Here is a 4521-nt window from a genome sequence, read left to right on the forward strand (position 1 = left end):
CCCTGTATGCACATACCCTGCTGACTCTATTTGACTCTATTAGTGGGTCCTTCACAAGAAAAATGATCTATTCAAGCAAATATCAGACATAATTTTGTGGTTTTACACAGGGGATGCTCAAGTAATTAGTGCAACAACATCAGTGGGCTGTGGGTTGGTTTTTTTTTTTTTTTTTGAAGTTTTATCATGAATAGTCATTCATGCTTCATTATGTAAAATTTTATGTTAAAAATATGTGTTGTGGAAACAGTTTTCATTGAGATAAAAGCAGTTTGACATGGGTCACAGACTAGGGATAACAGATAACATTTTTTTCTGTCCTCCTACAATTTAAATAAAAATGAGATAGAAAGGGGGAGACCACTGGGGTTGCAACATAAAGAATAATATTCCTTGGCCATTACTTTGCAACATACAAAAGATTCTGCTGGGTATTATAGCTTCTAGCAGTCCTAGCTATAGAGAACTTTAGATAAAATTGACTAGCTCAAGGAAAGGATATTATTACTGCGAGAATAAGAATGAGCAAAAATGCACAGCTCTCTCGGAATCTAAATCCCTAACGAAATGGATAATCCTGCAGCAGAAGAATTCGATTGAAGCTATTATTGTCCCTCTGTGCTGAGTCAGGGCTGGCCACCTTGCACTTTTCTTCACAGAAAGTAGGGCTCCTTTTTTAGTGGAATTGCAATCTTTTTTCTTTTTCTCTACAATTTGGACCTTTTTTATTGCTGGTTGGATTTCTATTATTCATGTGGTAAGGAATTTTAAAGCATTTCCTTAAAAACAAGATTGGAAGCTTTAAGTCTATTTAGGAAGGTGCCACCTTAACCAGGTAGTTAAGGTTCTTACGGTTTCATGTTTATTTTTTTAAGATTTTATGTTTAAGTAATCTCTCCACCCAACATGGGGCTCAAACTCACAACCCGAGGAGATCAAGAGTCATGGGCTTTACCTACTGAGCCCGCCAGGCACCCCTCGTATTTACTTTTCAAGAGTATCTAGATGATTTCTTAAAATGTCTAAGCTATAATACCCATAAATGAAGCTTTGAACTTCCAGAGTTTTTTCTCTTAGCCTACTGGTCTCTGACCTTAAATGCACAATTTCATTTTTCTTTTGGGGTCAGGGTTTGGTCTGAGTGGTCATAACAAACTGGGGTACAAAACATATGTTTCCTTATAGAGGCTGATAATGTAAAGGGGCAAACTATTCCTCAGGAAAAAAAATAAAAACAAAACAGGAAAAAGTGCTGATCCTAATTGTATGACTGAGAGAGAGGGCGGGCCAGAAAGTGATGCAACATCTGTCTAGGCTCATTGAATCAAAGGCCATGCAAACCGAAGAGCTAGGGATTTGGAAATACTTCAAGAAGTTTGAGGGGAAGGGAGTGGATGGGTAGAAAAAAGACTAGAAATCAGTGGTGCTCCTAGAGAGAAGTGGAATTTTCTAGTGACTGTCTATTTGACCACCTCAGTATAGTCAGACCTTCTAAAATACATAAAGAAGTCCTGTTTTAGTCCTCAATCCCTACCAGAACATTCTGTATAGGGATGGGGAGACCAGTGGGCTTGGCTCAGCCTATAGTCTAACATTTTAATTCTTGATAATAATAATATGGAGACATCCACATATTAATTAAAAATGGTGTCAATGTTCCAGATCATGTTGGTAATTACTACTGCAGGCTTAAGGATAGATTGTAAAAGGGTAAAATATAAAAAATGTATATATTTGCCCATTTTTCTGAGCCAACTTAGTATGGCATTATCTTGAGGAAGCAGTAAGATGTAATGCTCTTTTCAACATTTTCCTTTGGGACTTTTTCTTCTTTACTATTGGTTTTTAGATTGTGGCTAGAAATCAGTTTTTGGAAAAACTCAAAATGCATTCACATCTTCTTTGAAGCAGATTTTTATCTGAAAGAGTTGATTATTTGTTATCAGCATTCCAAAACATGTGTTTTGGGGGATTATTGCCCTCATCTGTGCTTATTTCTATAATGTATCAAATACCAACATTCTAGTCTGCAAGTGACTTTAAGAAAAAAAAAAAAGGTGTTTGAAATGGATAGAACTGAGATTGATAGAGCAATTTTAGAAAACTGAGAATCAGCTTTGCTGTTTTAGAATCATACAGTTGCCCCATACTGACCTGAATTTTTCTGTATTACTCACAAAGGTATCTTCTTATCTAGATATAGCACTTAAATTTTACCCTGGATTTTGCAACGATTCCTGTTGTTCCCTTTGTTAGGGGTAGACACATATTTTTGATATACGAATTTATGTTTCTAAAGTTTTAAGTAATCAGTTAAGTTCAAATACTACCACATAACACAGAACACTTGTTCGTGTTTTCAAACACTAACTATTACTTTAAAATCATGCCTGCTGTAGCATTCAGATGAGTTTTCTGTCAACACTTGGAAATTATAACGTTCTTGGATGTTTTATTTATCAGCTCCCTTTCTCCTACTGCTGTTTGCATGTTGGAGAAATAGTGCAAGCCAAAAGACGTAAGTTAGAGTCATGGAAACATTATAAATGATGGCAACTGGAGCTGGACAAGGGACAGAGATACTCCTAGGTCACTTTATGCATCTTGTTCTGGGTCTGGCTAAAAGTTAGGTCCTTTGATACCAGCTAAAACTTCAAAATTACTCAGTTGTGAAAATGCAAACCTTAGGAAGCATTCTTCATCTGAAAATCTGTGTTAATGCTAACTGTCCAGGCCCCCAGGAGAAAATCTGGTGAATAAGACTGCAAGAGCAGATTCAAATTTTCTAATGCATGTTTCCCAGTTGGAAACAAATCACTTTTATTACCTTTTTCTTATTTTTTCATTTGCAATTTGTGGACTCATAAATATTATACGTAGTTTAAAACTGAATGGAATTCTATGATTTACTTTTTCATAAATATTTTAGAAAGTAATTGGCTTGTTCTTTGGTGCTTTCCTGATATTGAAGATGAAAAATGTTATATAAGCATTTTGATGGATTTTGAGATTTTAAAAAATTTATGGGTAGGAAGTTGACTCTAGAATAATACCATTTCTGATTTGGTGTCTCAATTGTACTTTTTGTACTCCCACCCCTACCCTCATGTACACATACCACTCATTCATTGCATTATGTATGGCATCTGGAGGGGAACATTCTTAGTGAAAGCTGTTCCTAAAGAGTGGAGGAGAGATATCAGTACCTCAAGCAAAATGTTTGGTAACCAGTGGGTTTTGACTTTGCCAATTTAGAAAGAGACACATTGTTGAAATTTTGACATTCACCTGTTGTGGGATGTTGGAAATACATTCAAGCGCTTGATCGGCTACTTGAATAGCCTCTGGGTTCTTGTTAAGAGCACTAGTGGGGGATCCCTGGGTGGCTCAGTGTTTTAGCACCTGTCTTTGGCCCAGGGCGTGATCCTGGAGTCCCGGGATCAAGTCCCACATCGGGCTCCCTCCAAGGAGCCTGCTTCTCCCTCTGCCTGTGTCTCTACCTCTCTCTTTCTCTCTGTCTCTCATGAGTAAATAAATAAAATCTTTAAAATAAAAAAAAAGAGCACTAGTAACTATTTGCATGTTCATTTCTCTTAAGCTTTTGTTAATCTTTGAAGCAAAAACTAGGTCCTTAAGATTAAGCTTGGATTAATAGATATATATTGATGTGTTAACTGGCCTAGAAAATCCGAGTTTTTTTCCACAGGTGACCCATCTGACCCACTCTGAACATATAATACTGGAGTATTTAGACACCTGTAGGAAAAAAAAAAGAAGAAGAAAAGAAAAGAAGGGAAAAAAATCACAAACCTGGCTTGCTTCAATCTTTCAAAATTCTGATTTTGAATTTGGTATCCCATCCACTCAGGTACCATCTGAAAATCTTATCAACGTGCCATCTCAAGATAAATGGTCTACTGGAAGGGCCTCTGCCTCCCCTCAGGGCCCCTAAGGACAGGACGGACTTCAAGGTGTTCAGCCGACAAGGGTGGTTGCTTTGTACAAATTCCAAGATCAAGATGATCCTCGTCTCGGCAGGGCCATTCCACTGACCATTAATCCAGGTCTTCCTAACTCATGATCATGCACTCCCGACTGGGTGCCTCCTGCACGTCTCAAATTCTCCATGAATACAGAGGAACACAGTCCTTTTCCTGGAGCCAACCCTGGTGATTCCAACTGTACCCTACCCCTAAACACTTCTCTACAGGAAAGGGAAGAGTTGGGAGGAGGGCACATACAAATGCATTTGTGACATTGCCTGTCATATATTTCATTGGTCCTCCTCCCTGTTTCCTTAATAAACCTGATTTACCACTGCATTATGTGCTATGTATAGTATTTGGTGCTATCTTGGGATTTAATAGCTGGTATTCAATGTAAGGCAGATATCACCTGACCTAATGCTAGGATCTTTGGGAAACACAGAAGGGTTCACTCAGGGGTGAGATACATGTTGCCTGGGGTGGTTGGCAAGTTACCTGGCTGAGCTGGAATGACCAGTGATAGGTGATCACAAGG

This window comes from Canis lupus, chromosome X, assembly GCF_048164855.1.
Source record: "Canis lupus baileyi chromosome X, mCanLup2.hap1, whole genome shotgun sequence".
Taxonomy (NCBI): Eukaryota; Metazoa; Chordata; class Mammalia; order Carnivora; family Canidae; genus Canis; species Canis lupus.